The sequence below is a fragment of the Microtus ochrogaster genome, chromosome 8 (genome assembly GCF_000317375.1).
Source record: "Microtus ochrogaster isolate Prairie Vole_2 chromosome 8, MicOch1.0, whole genome shotgun sequence".
In the NCBI taxonomy this organism is placed as follows: Eukaryota; Metazoa; Chordata; class Mammalia; order Rodentia; family Cricetidae; genus Microtus; species Microtus ochrogaster.
In genome coordinates this window covers 61,235,580-61,256,119 of record NC_022015.1, presented here as the reverse complement: position 1 = coordinate 61,256,119, position 20,540 = coordinate 61,235,580, and the positions used below count along the sequence as shown (strand labels likewise).

The window sequence follows — 20,540 nt, the reverse complement described above, 5'->3', positions numbered from 1 at the left end:
GGTTCCAATGAGGAAATGCACACCACTGCTCTTTGGAAATTAGAATAATTTCTTCCACAAACACTGGCTTACTACTTAGAGTTTTGATTATAAAAGAAAAATGGCTCAGGCCAAACTAGAGATTTCCCTTAATTTGGGTGGTCATTTCTCCTCTTAATGGTGAAGATTTTACCCAATTTAATGAGTTTCTTTCTGTAATGGACACTTTGGTTCCTTTGTTGACTTCTCTCTCATTTCCTGCCTTTGTTATTCTAGGCAAAGCTTCCGTGGCTGAAGGAGCTGTGACCTTTCCAGCACAGTGCAGTTGGAGTGCAGCAGGGTGTGTGTGTAAGAGGTAGCACAGGTAAGTGAAATTGCGCCTCATTTATCTGTGACCTAGTGTCCGACCCTGGTGGTGGTGAGAGAATGTTGTCTTTTGGGGTATCTCAAGGAAAAATCAGCTAAGGAAATGTACCAGGCTTTTTCTTTGTTTGGGGCCAGCACCAGCTCTCAAATCATGACACAGAGACTTCTTATTAGTGATGCATGCTCAGCCTATTTAGTCTTGTTTCTGGCTAGCCCTTTTAACTTAAATCAAGCTGTTTCTCTTTATCTACTTTTTCCTTGGGGCTTTTCCCTTTTCTTTCTGTATGTTCTACTTTACCTGCTTCTTCTGTGTCTATCTGTCTGGTGGCTGTCTGGCTGGCTGGCCTCGGGTATCTCTCTCTTTCTCCCTGGTTCTTTCCTCTCTTCTTCTCTCCTGTGAGTCAAGATTTCCTGTAGGAGGAGGCTGCTTGTTTGTCCTGGCTGCCCAGAACCTAAATAACCACACAGAAACTATATTAATTAAAACACTGCTTGGCCCATTAGCTCTAGCTTCTTATTGGCTAACTCTTATATCTTAATTTAATCCATTTCTATTAATCTGTATATCGCCACATGGCAGTGGCTTATTGGGAAAGATTCGGCAGGTCTGACTCTGGCAGCTCCATGGCGTCTCTCCCTCTGCCTTCCTTTTCCCAGCATTCAGTCCAGTCCCCCCACCTCCCATCTACCTAAGTTCTGCCCTATCAATAGGCCAAGGCAGTTTCTTTATTCATTAACCAATAAAAGCAACACATAGACAGAAGGACATCCCATACCAATTTCACCTCCTACTTATTCACCTTCTGTTCTGCCTGCCAGCCTCATGTATCTCTCTTCTGCTGTTCAGCTTTCTATTAGACCAATCAGGTTCCTTAGGCAGGTAAGGTGAAACAGCAACACATCTTTACATAATTAAACAAATGTATCATAAACAAATGTAACACACCTTTACACAGTTAAAGTAATATTCCACAGCATAAACAAATGTAACACATCTTTATATAGTTAAATATTTCATAACAAGGAAAGGCCATTATCTTCTGTGGAGGGTCAGGAAAGGCACTGGAGAGGTCAGCTTGTTTGTTAGAAGAGGCAAGCAGTGTAGTTAGGCAGAATGACAGACTGCACACAGGAAACAGTCTCCTCCTGAGTCATACAAGCCCCAGGATTTTGAAAGATTTCAGAAAGGCTCAGGGGTATCATCCAGGGGCAGTCCCCTTTTGTCCAGGTTTGCTTTCAACTGAAATCTCTTTCTTAGAAGATTACAGTTAGCAAATGTGCTGCCTTCCTTGCATTTGGGCAGCTTATGCCAGGGCTGCTAACACTGCTAGGAAGGTGGAATAAAGGCCTTCATGACGTGTTTTGATTAATGCCATAAAGATAACTCAGAAGGCATCAAAACTTGTCAATGCCACATTAAGGAATGGAAGCAAAGCAGCGTCTCCTTAATTTTAGCAAATGCAAGCCCAAATTCCAACCCCCACTACCCTCCTTGCACCTTCTTACTGTAGTTTGTGGTTGCCAGCCTACCTGTAATCTGTCTGTTCTGGGTGTCTGTGCCTGACGCCTGTGACTTGTGCTCATGTGTGTCTGAATCTGTGCCTGTCCCTACAGAGGGCTTTGTTTTGAATTTACGGAACAGCAGGACATGGAAAGGGAGGGATTCTTTACAGTATCTCTAGCAGAGTCTTACAAGGAGAAGTTACTTTATTGACCCCCGTGACACAGAAGAGCATTTAACAGTACCAGCAATGCTGTCAAGACAAATTCCTATGCTGCTTCCGGCATCTATGGCGGTGATTGGTTTTAAGGTCCTTCCAGCCTGTTGGCTGTTTATCACCGCATACACATACACACATAACATTATTTTGAGTCAGAGGCATGGGAGAGCACATACTTTAAGATTAAAGCTGTGCACTTAGCTTAATTTCTAAAAGCTTGCATGGGAAATCTAAGATGTAATAAGGTATGTTACTGTCTTCTCTTAAAGGCAGGCTAAAGACAAATAGGCTGAGCACACAGAAGGATAGCAGGCCAGGTACACAGCCTTAAATGATTCCAAGCACTATGATTAACCTAGCTGCAAAGTCCAGCAAAAGTTCAGATCCTTTGGGGTCAATAGATATTTTCAGAAAAATGTATTGCTATGACCTAGAATATAAAAGCTAACTGTATGACCTAAATAGTGTGTCCATGTCTCTGTCAGTTGCCAATCTAGCATAACTACTATGCCTGGTGTAATTACTATATATATATAACTGCGGTATACATAAAGACAGTCTGCCAAGTTTTGCATATTTTCAGGCTTGATAAGAATGATATATTTCATATAACATTTTTACAACTTGCCTTTTTTGCTTGGATGTGTTCTGCGATTGTTGTGTGTAACTGTAATGAATCACCTTTTATTGCTAGAACAGGACCTGCAGGTAGTATCTGTAACATAAAGGGCCAGGCCTGCTTGTTTGGGTTTTTGTCTGCCAGGTACCCCACAACTGTTTAGCTGCAAAGAAAATCACACATAGATCTCTATAAATTATAAGCTGATTGGCCCATTAGCTCTAGCCTCTCACTGGCTAACTCTCACATCTTGATTAACCCATTTTTCTGATCTATGTTAGCCATGTGGCTCAGTAATTTTTCAGTGGAGCAGATCACATCCTGCTGCTCCAGTGGTCTGGGAAGGAGTGGGAGGAATCAACTTCCTCCTTCCCAGAATTCTCATGTTCTCATTACATCATTTCTACTTCCTGTCTGGTTTTCCCGCCTATATTTTTTGCCTGGCCAATCAGCGTTTATTTATAACATGATTGACAGAATACAGACAATTTTCCCACACCAAGAATCCATTGCAGTTCATCTGTGGTCTCGCTTCACTCCAAAAATCTGGTATTTTTGTTGCCCTCCTAGTATGTGAGGTACTATATTCTAATTTGCTCTTCTTGGTGAATCATGAGATTGAGCATCTTTTGTTTGGAGAACAGAGCTCACAATTTCAACAGAGATAACACTTTTCAGTCTTTCCTTCTCCCATCTTCTGGCCTCAGCTCCTATTCTGGCCTGGGTCTTTCTCTGTAGCCCAGGCTGCCTAGAACTTGAGATCCTCCTACCTCGTCTCCTGAGAGCTGCATTGGCTTCTTTCATTCTTCCCATGTAGGATGGATGCAGCTTATCTCTCTTTTGTTTATTGGATATAATGGAACATTGTTGTTTCCTGTGTGGTCCATTTCCATTGCTTTGGATCGAAGTTTCTGTTAGTTCATATCCTTATTCAGTTCCCATTTTCCTTTATGTGTTGTATTTCTCTTCTAATAATTGTCCTGAATGTTCTACAGACACTTGGCAGTTAAGAAAGCTCAGTCAGCATCTCAAATATTCCGACTCCATTCCAGAATAATATAAAACTCACAGGGCCACTAATGTTCTTTCTGAACTTAGATGATTTTGTCAAACTTATATAATTGTGTCACTGTAAAAAAATAAACTCGTAATTTTAGGACAGTTTTTATTCGTTTTTAACTCAACACCTTTACCACGTCTTCCATTTTTCTTTTTCCACCCTGTGCCATTCTTCCATCTTATCAGCTTGTCCTCCCTCTTCAGAAGGAGAGTCTTTTTTGTTTGGTTTTAGTTTCTGGAATAGCTGATTCTCACTCTTCCATTTCTCGGATTACAATTACTTCCAGATGGCCTTGTAAACACACTCCCCCATTGTGCCAATACTGACTTTCTTGTCAGTTTAAGACATCTGTGAGGCTTTTGTTTGCTGGTCTTTAGTGAATGGCTTAATTTACTCCAAGGTTATCTTTGGTGATGTGCAGTTCTGTTTTCTTTGACATGTTTTTAATTGTGCATTTCATGTATCTGCAGATTTCTTGTTGTTTATCAGTCCTGAAAATGCCCTGGCTATTAGTGTTCTAAACATGGTCTCCTACTTATCCTGTCATCTTGACAGGTTAAGTGAATGTCAGAGCTTCTTTTTCCTCTCAGCACCTTTAAATTCTATTTGATGTCTGCTTTCTTTTCTGCTGCATTTTGTTGACTTCCTCAAGGTTGAACTTCTATTTAATAATTTCTCTTCTGCTGTATTGACGTTTTCTTTGAGATCTTACTATTAATGATCTTATATTCTCTTTTTCAAAAGTGCTATTTCTGTCTTCAATATCTGTGAGAATATCTTTGATGAGGTCTTTCTGCTTTATTTCTTATTTTTAACCAACAATAAATAGTTATTTCATACCTTATATTAGTTAATAGCAGGATTTAAGCTCCTGAGTACTCTAAATGAGTCTGTTTACTTCTTCCCTGAAGAAGTGCGGGTTGAGTTTGTTATTTGTTAATAATACAAATGAGGCTTTTATCTGAGAAGATCACAGGTAACAATACCAGATGTGTAGGTTGGAGTCACCTGGAGATCCCGACTGTCTGGGATGCAGAGGCAGGAGGATTGTCAGAGCCATTGTTCTAACCCTGTCCAGGCTAGTTCATCCAAGCATGATGTCACTTCTTATAGTCCCAGCTCTTGGGAAGCTGAGACATGAGAATTACTGCATTTTATGTCATCCTGTGCTACACAATGAATTCTAGGCCATTCTGGGCTATGTAACAGTGAGACTCGTTTCTTACCTCACCCTGCCTTACCACGTCACTTGATAATTCTATCTTGGAATCTCAAGGTATACCTTCGGCAGACTACAGACCCAGGACCATTTTTTGCTTGCTTGCTTGTTTCTAGGAGTATCTGGAAGGCAGGATGTCTAGATTCTCTCCACTGTGCCTGAAGTCTTAGCTGTCTCTCGCAGCTCCGTCATTCTGCTGAGTTTACTCTTCAAAAATCTTGTCCTAAGTTTCAGTGCACGGCTGCTGCCATGTTCTCGCAGATCTGGTGTTTGTACTCTTGCATGAAGTCCATTTTAAAACATCATTTTCTAGCTTTTATCCAAAATTATTGTACAGCAGAAATCTATTCCAGTTCCTGTCTTAGGAGTGCCCACATGATTAAAACACACACAAGAAAACAAAGCAATGCTTCCTCAGGCCCAGCTTCTTATATTGCATCATCTGTTTTCTGTTCAAGTGTCACTTTTCTTTCTATCCAGACTTATGACACATATAAGATTCAACAGTGGGCTCTGCCTGTGGATGCCTTTCTTCTTCACATGGAGTAGAGAAAGAAGTAGTTTGCTAGTGTGAATCCGAGGTCTCATTTGTGTGAGCACCCTCGGTGTTTAGCCTGTCCTCTGTTAGGTGTGGAAGGCAAAATGAAAGCTTCCATTGATAGAATACTAAGATGCCTTGGGGCTTGGGCGTCTGAAATACTTCAAAACTGCATGCCCAATATAATTGCTGATTTCATCGTTTCTCCTTTTTCTTTGTTCTTTTCCAGAACAAGCCCAGTCATACCTCTTTAGATGGTACAAAATTTTGACAGGTTTGTGTGTGTAATTAGTGATAAAACTGGGCTGTAAGGCACACTTCTAAACCCACAAGATCTTTATCCTTTGCTGGTTCTAAGGATGGCATTGTGGCTTTTGTAATGCCAGCATAACCTTAGAAAGGCAGGCTCTGCAAATGCTGCTGGGAAATGCTGAGCTGTGACTGGAGGCTCTCCAAAGATTGACTGGTATTTTCCTCACAGAAATAAAAATGCTAGAAAGTTCTGCAATTTCTCTGCCTTTGGATTTCAGCTTGGATTGGTAGTTCCTTATGTCTGTGCCCTTACAGTATTGGTTTTGTTTTATTTATTTATTTGGCAATGCTTCAGGCCCTGCTGCTGGGTTTTGTTTTCTAAGTGGTATTGGGTTGGCTGAACATTCTTGAAGTTCTACACAGGGAGCTGGGGGGAAGTGAGGTATAGGACTGAAGAAGCTTGCCAGGCGTGGCCACACTTCTCCAAGGAGCCCTGGCAAGCCCTCTGGGCTGCCTGTCACTAGTGAATGTTACTTGGCTATGGGGGATGAATGCAATCACCTCAGCTTTGTCTCTGTTGGCCTGGGCCAGGTGGTTCATTTAGCAGCAGATGCTGGCCCTAGGAGTCTCTGTCCCTCCTTTTCATTTTTTTCTCTAAACATGTTCCTTTGAAGGTTGCAATTAGTGAGAGCCCCTTGTCTTAAAATGTTTTTATGCTTGTCTATAAATTAGGAGAAATCATTTCTAACATGGTTCACCCAAGTACAGTTAGTTTCTTACTGTGGACGATGTTGGTCAGCCTAATAATGTGGCATTTTGGATGGCTATGTCTTTTAGGATGTTTAAAACCAGGTCTTGCTGGCCGTTGTCAGAGTGACCGTGAATCTCCTTTTGGTCACCAGGCCCAGTTTCTGAACCCAGGGCAGTGCTTTGCCAAGTGCTCGCTCTGGTTCTTAGGGCTCCAGCAATTTGCCTCTGTGGTGACACTGATTACTTTTCTCTCTCGCCTTGGCTGTGGACCACCGGCCATTTGCACATCTTCTCTCTCGCCTTGGCTGTGGACCACCGGCCATTTGCACATCTTCTTTCCACCTCTCTGTCTGAGACTAGTATACTTCTAAACAATGGTTTGGGAGGTTAAGATTCCTGCAAACCCTTTTGACTACAAGTTGTTACCTGCTTGCCAGTTCACCTTTAATTAAAAAACGCCTTCAGGAGTAGCTTGGTAAGCAAGCACATGCCTTGAATCCCAGCACTTGGGAGGCAGAGGCTGGCAGATCTCTATGAGTTCAAGGCCAGCCTGGTCTACGGAGTGAGTTTTAGGACACCCAAAGATACACAGAGAAGCCCTGTCTCGAAAAACAACAAAACAAACAAACCACCAACACCACCAACAAATGCCCACAGGATAATTTGTTTGTTTGTTCATCTGTTTCTTTTGCCTCTGCAATAGGAAAGTACTGAGAAGTTGGAAGCATGGTACAGAGGAAGCCGTATCTGCTTTATTGGTAACCAGACCACACTGGTCCCATTGGAAGTTGAACTCAGCCTGTATGGTTCTGGTTACCACTCAGCTTTCCTCAAGCATGCTTTTCCCACCTTATAACCGCTTTGATCTGTGCATTTGCCAGAGAAGTGCTTCCCAAGTATTTTGGTTTTATAGCCATTTAAATAGTCTTGAATCTCTCTTTCTCTTTCTCTCCCTACCCTGTTTGTGTGTGTATTAGATGTTTATGTGACTAACAGGCTTTCTTTTGGGCTACCAACCCGCTCCCAAATCATGACACGGAGGCTTTTTTCTAGTTATGAGTGCTTGGACTTAGCTTATGCTTATCCCACTAGCTCTTACAGCTTCAGTTAACCTGTTTCTTTTCATCTGCATTTTGCCTCAGGGCTTTTTATCTTTCTTTCATTCTGTATGTCCTACTCTGTGTCTTTCTCATGGTCGCCTGGCTGGCTCTGCTGTCTCCCTCACTTTCTCCCTTGTTCTCTCTCTGTTCTTCCCTTTTTGCCTGATTCTTTTTCCTATTTATTCTCTCTGCCGACCAGCTCTGCCTATCCCTCTACTGCCTAGCTATTGGCTGTTCAGCTTTTTATTAGATCATTCAGGTGCTTTAGGCAGACAAGGTAAAACAGCAACACATCTTTGCATAGTTAAACAAAGGCAACATAAACAAAACTACACATCGTTATGTAACTCAAAATGCAGCATCAGCCTATGTGACATGCCTTTACATAGTTAAAGGATTATTCCACAACATGCATGCACACGTTGACATTGGGTGACTTCCTCAATTGCTTTCGATCTTGCCTTTTGCGGATAAGGTTTCTTATTAGCCCAGCAGTACCCTGACTGAGGTAGACTGGAAGGCCAGTGAGTACCAGCGACCTCACTGTCTCCACTTTCCCAGGCCTGTCACTTCAGGCCTTTTTCCTGGATTCTTGGGGGCCAAGCTCAAGTGCTCAGACTTGCCCATCTAGCACTTTAGTGAGCTGTCTCCCCACACCCATTGTATTTGTAAAAGTCACTCAGCACTCCAAAGAGCTTCATTGACATGAGTTAGACCCAGCATGTCATGGAAGCAGAATAATAGTGCCCAAAGATGTCTATGTTCTGACCCCCGGAACCTGGGGGTGTGTTTTCATGTGGCAGAAGATGCAATAACTATAATGAAGCTAAGAATCTCAAGATAGAAAGAGGAGTCTAAATTGTCTAGTCATATCTAAACAAGGTGTTAGAGCTGGGTCCAAGTAGGATCCCATAAACTCACGTGAAATTCCTTGTAAGATTGCAATACTGTGGCCAGTGTCAGGGAAGGAGATATAAGATTAAAGCAGACATCAAAGTACAACACAGCCCAGGGGTCCTACTCTGGCCCTGTTCTCCTTCAGTGCTTCTAAGAGGAACCCAGCCCCACAACACATTGTAAGATGTACTGTGAGCCTGACCTCCAGAACTGTGAGATCATATGTGTGCATTGCTTTCAAGCCATCAAGTTTGTAGTCAGGTAGTTTATTAAGACGATAGGTGAGTTGGGCTCATAGATCTGGAGTCTAAGAAGTTGAAATGCATGGACCAGCATCTGGTGAGGGTCTTCTTGCTGTGTCATAACACAAAAAGAAGATAACAGTGTGGGAGCTTGGCCACCAGTGCCTACATAGAAGCAGCACCACCACGGCCTCTTCGAGTCCTAATGACTTTGCAAGGCTCCATCTCCAAATATAATCAGGACCAAATATAATATAGCCAAATATAGTCATAACCATTGTAATAGGCAGTCACCGAAATGTTAGTCTCCCTTTTTTTTTGCTCCAGGATGAGCTAGGAAAAATGAACATGTTTGTGTAGACTGTTTAATTCAGAAATAGCTAAAATAATACACAATAGCATGGAGGCAGAGGCATAATTGCAAGGGAGTGCATTTTTTGGCATTTGTAGATAAACCATACAGAATATCTTTTGTCTGCTGCTCACAGGCAGCTTTTGATAACTCATTTGGACCTTTTGAAGTTAACAATAAGCTTCCTTTCCCTGGGAAGAAGGAAGTTGAAATGACTTTTAAGACTCGGCTTTGATTTGCAGTTATTCTTCCTGGCTTTGAAAATCTATGAGGTGCCACCTTTCTACTGGGGTCATCTGCAGTGGCCTCTGCCACTCCCTAGCAGTGTCCTGCAAATTAAGCATCACTCAGGTCCAGTTTCTGTACCAGAGTGCCACCTGCTTTGACGGGTGTATAGATAGTGTGACAGTGTTGAAGTGGCTTGATTTGGAGCTCATTGGAAAACTTTAGTAGAGATTTCAAAAATTGGTAAATGTGCCTTTAATGTGTTTATGGAGTTATGTTTAAATGGACGATTGTAATGCTTCTTGTGTGACTGGGAGGTATTTCAGAGCCCTCCCTGTGACTTTCAGTTGATCTTCAGCTTGTGAGTTGGAGAAGCCTACGTGTCATACTTTATCGTCTGCATTCCTGGCTGTATTGACAATTTGGGGGTTTCAGAAAAGAAGGCAGAGAGGGTAACTCTGGAGACTGGAGTTCTTGTGTAGAGGGATCCTAGTTTGGGGACCACGGCTAGGGTGACCTTTGCAGACCAGAGCTGGGAGATGTGTCTACACACTTTGACAACCTTTTCCAGAGGCCCACAACTGCCTGCCCTTGCTAGTTTCTCTTACTGCATGGAGTAACCTGGTTACTGCTGTGTAACCAGGACGCAGGTTCTTTCCAATCGAGCCTCAGTTATACAAGGGAGAGGAGAAGCAAGCAATCAGTGACATTTGCTGTTGTGTGACCGTGAGTAGAATTCCCATCAGAGCAGCTCAGTGTCTTATGTAAAGCACCACAGTGGTGGCCTCTGTTACCAAATGTAATCACAAGAATCTATTTTGTTTCTGTATATTTAGATCATTGCCTGGGAGCTCCCGGATATCATGCTTGAGCTTCTCTCGACAGTCCCGGAGGGGAGAAAGAGTGCTTGGTGGGCTATGGTACCCTCTCCTCTCCTTTTCAGATGCCCATACTCAGGGATGCTGTGGGTTGACAAAGGTCCAAATGGCCCATTGCTTGTTAGGAGGCAGCCCTCTGAGAAGCCATGTGATTGATTGCATCGGTGTTTAGTGCTGTTTAGAATCAGTTTGATTTGAGAGTTTTTTCATTGATGAATCATTAAATGTCAATGCTTTTTGTGTGCAGAAGCAAACCGTAATGCAGGGCCAAGTGCTAAACTATCAGTTCCTTGGCTCCTGAACTTTCTCAGAGCTGGCTCAAGAGATTCAGCAGAGGAGAGACAAGCTTAGAGTCTGCCAAATCCAGGCCATTCATTGCCTTGGACTTGGGTCTCCTGGGCGTGTGTTTGTAAGGGTGATTTGAACATTACATGTGGCCGTGGAAAGATAGTCTCTCTTGAAAGAGACTTTCTGCAAGTGTTACCCTGCCCCACCCCTTTTCTTGAGTGTGTCCTGACGACTCCCACCCCAGCTGTTATGGATTCTTGATGCTTCTTGAGCGCTGTGTCTCTGCCAGCACAGCTCTTGGCAGAAGCCCTTAGAGATGAAGTCATAGACACAGCTTGCGCTTTGCTCCATCGACCTTCACGATAGCGGGGAAGATCTGCTCTCCCCTACAGTGCTGCTTAGCTGCTTGCGAGCCTCAGTCATGTGTGGGAATGTCTTGTTTTCTACTTGTCACCTCCTGTGGCTCTGCCCCTGTCCTTTCTCGGACACATGGGCATCTCCCTGTCAACATTTAGTTGCTTCATGATATACTTCTTAAACTAGACTGCCTATACTGCATCTTTGATAGATTTCTTTCCCCTTAAGACCCATTTGTTTCTCAGTCCACTCCCTCAAAACCCTGCTGCTAATAATGCAATTTGATAGCCACACTTCTCTTTTGCAAAATGTTCTTTGATTCACTTACCCTGTCCCTGGCCAGTAGTCAGCTTGGTTGAGTAAACAGTTGCTGATCATTGACCAAGTGCACGTGCCTGTCATGAGGTGTTGGGTTTACCCAGGAAGAAGAGTTGTTACCATCTGCTAAGGTGGACCAGACCATGCTAGGGTGGTTGGCATCGCCACAGGAAGAGCGATGAGAAGAGATCATTGTGCAGGACTCGGCCTTGATGTGTAGATGTTGTCTGGCCAGAAAAGAGTGCTATACGGATGGTTTTTACTTGTTTCTGGTCCCAATCCTTCCCTCCCTCCCTCCCTCCCTCCCTCCCTCTCTCCTTTTTTCTCCCTCCCCTCTTTCTTTCTTCAGAGAGCGTGAATCTTACATGCAGTTCTTGCCTTTGGGAAGTCATGGCAAAGAAGGAAGGCAAAGCATTTAAGTTTCCCAACTAAACAGGTATAATAGGAGTCATATGATGTGAAAGATTTAAAATGACAAGTAATACATCACATTTATTCTCCTGTATTCGTTGCTGCTGCTGCTGCATAATCAGCTGAGCATTTGCAGATGGAGTAGCACAAGTTTTTGCAGGTCTCAAAAACCCAACATAGGTCACACAGGGCAAAACTCAGCTTCTGACAGGCTTGAGGGTATAGATAGTCTGTGTTCATGGCTTTTCCAGTTTCTAGGGCCTGCCAGCATTCTTTTGTACATTACCTTGTTGACTGAGATTTCTGTCCTGCCCTGCCTGTAGCTGTTCAGTCTCAAAGAAACACATAGAGGTCTACATTAATCATAAATTGGTTGGCCTATTAGCTCAGGCTTCTTATTAACTAATTCTTACATCTTACGTTAACCCATAATTCTTGTCTGTGTTAGCCACGTGGCTTGGTACCTTTATCAACAAGGCATTCTCATGTTGTGTTTTCTGTGTCTGGGTGTGTAGTAGGAAAGGCAGGCTGCGTCTCACTACCCAGCTAGCTTTACACCCGAAATAATTACACGGAAACTTTTAAACACTACCTGGCTCATTAATTCCAGCCTGTTATTGGCTAATTCTCACATCTTGATTAGCCCATTTCTAATAATCTGTGTAGCACCACGAGCTGGTGGCTTACCAGGGAGATTCTTAACCTGCGTCTGTGTGTGGTGGGAGAATCATGGTGACTGCCCGACTCAGCTTCTTTCTCCCAGCATTCTGTTCTGTCTACTCCGCCTACCTAATTTTCTGTCCTTTAAAGGGCCAAGGCAGTTTCTTTATTTAACCAATGAAATCAACACAAAACAGAAGACTCTCCTACATCATGGGTGATAACTGCAGACTGCGCTTTCCTCTTCCCAGAATTCTCCTGTTCTTATCACCCTGCCTCTGCTTTCTGCCTGGTGTTACTACACGAAGTTGTGTACTCTAAAATTTGCTTCATCTTGCAGTGGTGGGGTTTAAACTCAGAGCCTGACGGGCATCGGGCCAGGAGTCACTGAAGTGCACCCCCAGCCTCCAGACCCTTAGTGTTTGTGTCCTGTCATAGTGTTAGGTGCGTCTGTGTTGCTTTCTTAACTGAAGGTCCCACCAGTGCTGGAGCAAACAGTAATCAGAGAAGATTGGTCCAGAAGCCCCACAGATACCAAGATCTGAGAATGCTCAAGTACCTTGTTTTTTTTTTTAAAGCAATATTTATATATAACCCACACATCCCTTCCTGAAAACTTTAAGTTATCTTCACATTATTTGTAATACCTAATTTAACATGGTTTAAATGAAGAGGTTTGTGCATGTTCGGTACAGATATATTTTTTCCCCAAGGTATTTTCCATCCAAATTTGGTCAAATTCAAAAATGATGAAATTGTGTCTATGGTCACCTTTGTGTCACCACACCATGGTGACAGTGTGCCTTGCCAGCTTGAAGCTCCTGAGCATGGCATGAGGCCAATTAGGATGCCGTCCCTAGAAGAGTCTCACGTGTTCAGTTGGTGGCTTGTAAGTGGTATTATGATACCAGCACATTCGTTGTTAACTGATTGGTTTGGGGGAACGGGTGAGGCAGTTGGTTTGAGGTAGTTGGATCGCATAGAAATTAAACTTCCATATATATCAGACTTAATGCAGAGATTCGCACGCTGTTTTATATGCAGGGGTGTATTCCACGGCTCAGGCCTCTTTCTGTTCCCTGCTGTTGCACGGAAGGGTAACCATGCATTTTTTAAAAATGTGACTTTGGTGACCCAGAGTGTTTGATAAGAGGTCCCAGCTGCTTGTTCTCTAGACTGCTTAACCTACTCCCCGTTGTCCGGGGCCCAGGGCTTCTGTGTCCTGCGCTCTGTTGCTCAGTAGAGCAGCTGCACCGAGATGCAGGGACAAGAGACTTGTTGTGGGACTGGGATTGGTGGCAGCTACAGGAATACGGACAGTCACAGTCCTTCTCTTTGCCTTCGTCAGTTCAGGCGGTGCTTGAGGGCGGATGAGCTCATGGGGATGGAGTTTGTTGACCAGACCTCCCTACCAACAAGCTGTGTCATCTTGTGTGTGGACCTTCCTGAAAGCTGGGCGGCTTGGACTGAGCAGCTGCGTAACCCACACTGGGTGTTAGAATGCTGGGGACTGCTACATTTGGTACTAGGGCCCCGACTGGACAGGCCTCGAGGGGTTTGGGGATTTTCTATTGCTTCCTGTTTCTGTCTGGCACCACTAACCCATGTGAGCTGGCTTGGCTCTGTGGTTGACCTGTGTGATCTTAGGTGGCATTCGCTTTGTTTCAGTGCCTTCCTTAGAATGTAGTTCAAGAAGATGAACTCAGCTGGGTGGTGGTGGCGCACGCCTTTACCAGCACTTGGGAGGCAGAGGTAGGCGGATCTCTGTGAGTTCGAGACCAGCCTGGTCTACAAGAGCTAGTTCCAGGACAGGCTCCAAAACCACAGAGAAACCCTGTCTCGAAAAACTAAAAAAAAAAAAAAAAAAAAAAAAAAAAAAAAAAAAAAAAAAAAAAAAAAAAGAAAGAAAGAAAGAAAAGAAGATGAACTCAGACTCCGCAAGACAAACTCTACCCTGCTCAGTCTGGACCTTCATTTTGATTTTCTGCATGGCTTTTTCCTAGTTCCTTACAGCTGTTTTGAAGGAAGACTGTGGGAAAACAGTGAGGAGGGAGAGAGAGCACACGGGAAGTACCTGGAACTCCTCGTTCTTTGCCCAATGTATATTGGACTTTGCTATTTTTGAAGCACTGGGGACATAAAAAAAAAAAGAGTCCAACTGGTATGAACTGTGCCCCCATGGACGTTTGTTTCTAGAAATGATTTGATTACAGTTGCAATTAGTGCTTGGAGAGTACTGTCTGTGATATATGTGAGTTAGAGGGATCACATATGACCAGGAGGTCAGAAAAGTCCCTCTGGCTCATCCCCTTCTGCTAGAGGTCTGTAGGATGGAGAGAGAGTGTCCCGGGCCAGGGCGGAGGAGGAGATGCAGAAGGATTCCCATCCCTGAGACAGAGGCATTGCTGAAGATAGAAAGGTTTGGAGGCCTGAGCTTTGGCTGGGGTGGAGTGAACTGTGCACTCTGGGGGTCATCTCCCCTGTAGGTGTGCCTGATCTGCAGTCCCCCCAAGCCAATGCTGAGGTGACTCCAGAGTAGGGACACCTTCCCTGGCTCCACCTCTCCTACTTTGCGGTGTTTGTCACAGCCTGACAGACCCTGGGTGGGCCTCTTAGGAAAAAGGAGTCAATACCACAAGGGTTCTACCAGCCCTGCTATATATGCACTGTGTGGTCTCAGCAAGTGCTTGGGTGAGTCATTTGTCCCCATCCGACTGTATGCATTAGGGGCCTCAGCAAGTACCTGGGTGAGTCATGGTTTTGTTTTTGTTTCTTTTTGAAACTCAAATGAGTTTCCAGCTAACCTGAGAGGGCTGGGGTTACTGATCCTGCCACAGATCAAGCCTTTCATTTTAACTAAGGAAAAGTAAAAGGATTAATTTTTTTTCTTTAAAAAAATTTACTGTGAGCTGTGATACAAAGACAACAGATACAAAATTATTTAAACACAGATGCTCCTTGGCTTATGATTGAGGCTTTATGTACCGATATACCACTTGTAAATGGAAGAGCTCACGGGGCTGAAATGTGTTCAGCACCCCAAACCAGCCCGCCTTCCATCCGAGCTTAGCTGCACAGTATGGCTTGCTTTCTACACTGATCTCCAGCTGCCTTGGCTGCTCATCAGCCGCAGAACAGGTTATGAGAAAGCTGGGCAGTGCTGGGAGGTAGATGCTCCGAGTGTGAGCCGCAGTTCCAATTGGATGCTTCTGGCCACAGCACCGTTGCAGAGTCAAAACACCTGAGTTCAGGAATCACCTGAACCCTCTGTTGCTCTTCACACACTGACACAAATACCTAGCCCCACTTCCTCTTTTTAATCACTCAACTGGGCTTTAAAGAAGAAGTCCAGCCTTCCATCTCACAGATGTAGGCACTAAATTATAACACACTATAATACTGCTATGCTAACTGTTTATATGGGAGGAGACCCTGGCCTTTTTGCATGTTTTTTGTTTTTTGTTTTTTTTTTTTTTTTGCCTCCCAGGGACAGGTCTGGAGGCTAAGACCAAAACTTGGACCAGCAGCATGAAGACAGTATGCACAGAAGCAGGTACGTCTTAGCATTCAGGCAGTGACTTGAAAAAGCTAACTCAGAAATATTTCTCTACATTTTTTTTTTTTTACCCTTTGAGAGTAAGTAAAGCTTCTGTTACTTCTGGTAAGGTGGGCAGGTTCTGTGCTTATCAATGAGGCTGTGTATCTAATGTGTACAGTATAGCTATTGGAGTTAGGCCTCTATTCTGATCTCATTTCTATCATATATTATCTGTGCAGTGTTGCACGGTCTACCAACCTTCCTTTAAAATGGATGTTGTCAAAATGCTAGTATTGTATAAGAAGGCCACTGTTAGCTCTTGTTATCATTTATAAACTAGCATAATTGGTGCTATTACTGAGGGCTGTGGGCTGCAGCATGGTTGTGCGCTCCAGCGTTCCCCAGACTTGCCAGAGCTTATGTGCTTCCTCAGGTGGCTTGTTAAAAGCAAAGCTTCTCAGGCACCACCCAGATTACCAGACTTGCTCCATCAGCTCCCCATGGGAGAGGCCTGGTGGAGCCCCAAGGCACACCCTGGTTTCAGGTGTTTTGCATGAATTTCAGGTGTGAGTCTGTATTTGGTACTTGTGTTCCAATCTTGACAGAGAAAACCATCTCCTCTCATGCAGGTCTTTCTCATAGTCTTTTCTCAAAATGTGTGGCATTTTCCTACACTCCAAGGACATGAGAGGACTTCAAGCTGCAAAGAAGCATGGTGTTGTCTGCGTGACTTGGCACGCCTGGCACTCTTTCTTTCTCTTGGTGCTATATGCTCCTCATAACTTGCTCAGTATAATATATGTACCAACATGATGAACCTGCTCACAGTCCTGAGCCCTCCAAGGCCTCAGGCCATCCAGATATGGGTATGGCAGTAACAGGAAATGATGTTTGCTGTTGAGTGCCTCTCGCCTTTAGCCTTTAGCATTGGAGGGTGGGCTGCATGTTCAACTCTTCTTAGCTGAGACCTGGGAACCAGACAGCATGTCTTACTCCAAGGCACACAAGTTGTGTGTTCTGAGTCAGCTGTTCTCACACAGCCTTCCAGTTCATTTTCCTTCTCTAGCCCAGATCATTTCCTTGTTAACATAAAGAGATGGATTTGTACATTTTATTCATAGGACTGAGTTTTGGGGAGACATTACTAGTGGGGTTTTCTGCTTGGGGGTCTCCTTTTCAGCATGCCTCTGGAGATGGGTCATTTTGACTCTACCTTATTCCATGGTGATTAATAAAGTGCTTGATCTTAATGTTTCTGTTCCCCTCATCCCCTTAGGTCGCGATTTTACATTAATGGAACTTGACTACATTTTGGATTTGGCTTAACTTGGTCTTTATGTTCGCATTATCTTCATGTCATGAGACAGTGAATGAGTGCTGAGAATCTTACTTGAGTGTCAGGTTCATTTTCTGACCCATGAACAAGTCAATCCAGGTTTGGGCAGTTACTCTAGAGGGGTAAATTTGTTTCCAGTGCAGTTATCCGCCCCTCTTTTCTAAAAACCCTGTAAGCCACACTTGACAGCAAGACCTGGAGGCTGAACGAAAGCATTTCTGCCCGGCTCATAGCATTCTCCAGGAAAACGTTGGCTTGCACAGCTGTACGGGGAGACTTTCTAAAACGTCACCACAGCTATGAGGGCTTGACTAGGGTCATGGGTAGTTGTTCCTTGCTTCCATAGCATACGGACAGCTCACCCTTTGCTACTTTGGCCTTGGGGCAGATGGAAAGCTTGTGGCTCTCTTTGGATCTCCCCCGACCCCTAGCCTTTAAGAGTTTAGGACTGGAATGAGCCCAGGCTGTAGCTCCCTTTACTGACTTCTTTTGCTGTTCGGTTCTACATTTGCCTTTCCTCACTTGTGAATCTTCACTGGCAGAGGCTGGAGGTAGCCATTTGTGTCATCCTTTTGCTGACTGTACGGTTACTCGAGTAAGTGCTTTTGCTCAGCTGTAGCTACAGACTACCTGGGTCTAGTGAGAGAGAGGCCTTGTCGGAGAAGGGAGTTGATGAAGACTGGATGAGGGCTTGGCCAGTGCTATCTTGATGTCGATGAGGAGACAAAATCTACCCCAGACATTTCCCAACTGCAAGTGTCTTGTGTAGTGGAGGCCCAGATACCACCCACAAAGCAAGGTTTCTGCTCAAACAGATAGAAAAACCCCAACCCTTTCTCCCCTGGATCCTGTACACATAAATAACAAAACAGAAAAAAGGGACCGTGAAACAAGATGGCCAATCCTGTTAAAGACCCCTACTCAAAACTGTAATTGTTTATGTAATTATGTCTAATTTTCTGGAGAGAACCCTAAGGTCCACCCCTCAAGGGTTTTGATGACGCCATGTCACCTTGTCACTAGAGTTTTATTTTCTTTTGAAAAACAAGCACATTTTTATTCATCATTCTTGTCTGTGCATATATGAAGTGTGTCTGTGCACACGTGTGTGTGCACACTTGTACATGCATGCACATGTGTATGTGTGCACGTGTGCTACTCTGTACATGGGGAGGTCAGAGGACAACGTTTCGCCGTCAGTTTTCCCTTCCCATTTCAGCTTCTGTTCAAAGTTTCTTTTGTTCGTTTGTCACCGGCTGAGTCTTCTCAGAGTCTCTCACCGCATTTCTAACCTCTGTGAAAGTGGGGCTTCTAGCTCTCACATTCTAGAAATGCCTGCGGCACCCCACAAGACAGGACCTTATAAGGACTTATAAAGTATAGCAATATATCAGAGGGACTTCAAGTGTTACTCAGTAGTTTAGTCTAAGTGAAATACTGTACTGCTGCGTTGTGGGTGTTCACAATAAAAAGATGTTTAGCGTGTGTGTGTGCATGCACACACACATGCATGCACACAAGTGCAGCTAGGCATGGCGCAGCATGTGTGTGGAACTCAAAGGACAACTTTAGAGCATCAGTGTAGAAGGAGCAGCGGGCCATTCCTGTCACCCAACTCCCGGCTGCCTGGCTAGCTTATGCCCTGAAATAACAACACACAAACTGTATTCTTTTAAACACTGCCTGGCCCATTATATCTAGCCTCTTCTTGGCTAACTCTCACATTTTGACTAACCCATTTCTAATAATCTGTGTAGCACCACGAGGCAGTAGCTTACAGGGAAGGATTCTAGCCTACGTCCATCTTGGGCCCGAGCTTCATGACATTTGGCTCAGAGAGGAGAAGCATGGCGATTACCTCACTTCCTCCCAGCATTCTGTTCTGTTTACTCTGCCTACCTAATTATCTGTCCTATCAAGGGCCAAGGCAGTTTCTTTATTAACCAATGAAATCAACACAAAACAGAAGACTCCCACATCACATCAGTTCTCACCTTCCACCTTTTTTGAAATAAGGTCTCCCTTGTCTCTGCAGCTGCGCTGAGGACTCCAGGCTAGCTGGCCTGTGACCTTGCAGCCTGCTTTCCTTCTCTGCCTCCCATCTCACTGCAGGAATGCAGGGATTATAGATGTGTCTTACCATAGCTTGCTTTCATAATTTCTGAGGATCAAACTTGGGTCAGATATCTTTACCCATCTTCCTAGCCAGGGTGTTCACATTTTGTCTTGATGTTGATTATTTGCAAACTGCTTTTTCTCAAAAATTGCTTATTAATTTTTTTTAGTTTCTGTATGAGTCATATAGTGTTACAGCTGCAAACTCAAGTCCTTAATGAACTGGAAGGTGAGGGGGAAATTAAACATATTTAAAATGTTTAATTAAAAATGTAACAAAGTTTATTTTTGTATATAATGCAAAATTTTTGGTGTTCATGAGATAGTCTTCGACAGTTGGGAGCCTCTCTTTTGTTTGTTGTCACACTGATACAGTTTGAACTGGTCCTTCCCATCCTTTTCCCTTCTCTGGGTGCTGCTGAGGATGGACAAGAGAAGGAAGCTACTGTAGTTGGGCAGGGGAAAGGGGAGCATGAGTATGGGATACCTTGGGGTGCACTGGAGGAAGGATGGGTGTCACTGCCCGAGTATTGACAGCAAGAGAAGATGGCGGGAGATGCTACGTGCAGACCCTGATTGTTGTAGAATGGCTGACATCTGTTCTGAATTGGATGTCAGAAGTGACACAAACAACCGGTGCTTTCTGAAGCTCCCTTTTGCACTGTTCCTGGCGGACTAGAGGCCACCCTAGCAGTTGCTTGCCCAGTTTCTGCTCCCTCTCACCTCCCTGTATTCCTGCACTGTTTTCTTGGGGTCATACACCGGAACACGGAAGTATGTGCTTTATTCCCTTTCCTGAGCATATCTGCCTTACCTAGCTAGAATGTAAACTCTGCGGGTCAGAGATTGTGTCTTTCTCCTCTGCAGAGCGGCCAGTCCCAGATAGCAGGTGCAGATACCAGCCAAAGAGATGAATAGGTCAGACACTGAAATCAGAGAGAATTGTTGTTCTTCCCATGAGTGACATAGTGTGGTTGATTACAGAAGAGAATAGAAGTACTTTAATGGAGGCCAGAAATATCTTGGACAAGGGGTCAAAGTTCACGTTTCTAATACTGGCAGCAGGCACTGTGCCCCAGCCAAGAATGAGTCTGTGAGTTTGTCAGGTGACAAAGCAGACAGATGTAATGTTGCCCTCGAAGGATATTCCCTAAAGCAACAGATATCATCTCATAAAGTATAAAAGCAAAATAGCATCAGTGTAAAGGGGATGAGGGAGAGCAAGAGCTGAGTGCGGTTTGTGGTCTGTGCTGGATCCGTGCTGCCTCCAGTGCTGGAAGAGGAAGTTATTAGAAAGGACGTTCATTTAATTGCCCAAA

At 44.1% G+C, this 20,540-nt stretch overlaps 1 protein-coding gene across 2 annotated transcripts in view; it reads left to right on the top strand.

Moving 5' to 3' along the window:
- Positions 1–259: 259 nt before the first annotated feature.
- Positions 260–20,540, top strand: part of Sgms1 (sphingomyelin synthase 1) — a 165,336-nt gene continuing 145,055 nt past the window's right edge. For both annotated transcript variants that reach the window (XM_005352141.2, XM_026781489.1), the window contains exon 1: positions 260–343. The gene's annotated coding sequence lies outside the window, so the exon portion shown is untranslated. The remainder of the gene's footprint in view (positions 344–20,540) is intronic.